Genomic DNA, 352 nt, shown 5'->3' on the forward strand with positions numbered 1-352 from the left:
CAGAAATAACATGTTCTCTTTAGGTAGAGCAGAAGCATAAKGGCTGTCCTGGGACTGACCTCCCTCCCTCAAGTGACAGCAGTGCCAGGCAGTGCTGCCCGAGCTGGCTTTCCAATGGGGTAGCAATGGAGCCAAGAAGAAACCCCCACTCTGCCCTGGTACCGGGCTCGCTGATCCTGCAGCAATGTCCCTGCACATCACCACTTCCACAGGGAATGCACACTGCAGCCGAGTCATGGACAGGCTGCAGCACTGGCAGGATGGAGGGCAGCAGGCTCAGCTCTTCGTGGCTGTTCCACTGTGCTATAGGATGCAGATGGAAACTGTGCTACAGTGCAAGACCAACACTGGA

This window comes from Malurus melanocephalus, unplaced genomic scaffold, assembly GCF_030028575.1.
Source record: "Malurus melanocephalus ecotype Western Australia unplaced genomic scaffold, MMel_1.1 scaffold_218, whole genome shotgun sequence".
NCBI lineage: Eukaryota > Metazoa > Chordata > Aves > Passeriformes > Maluridae > Malurus > Malurus melanocephalus.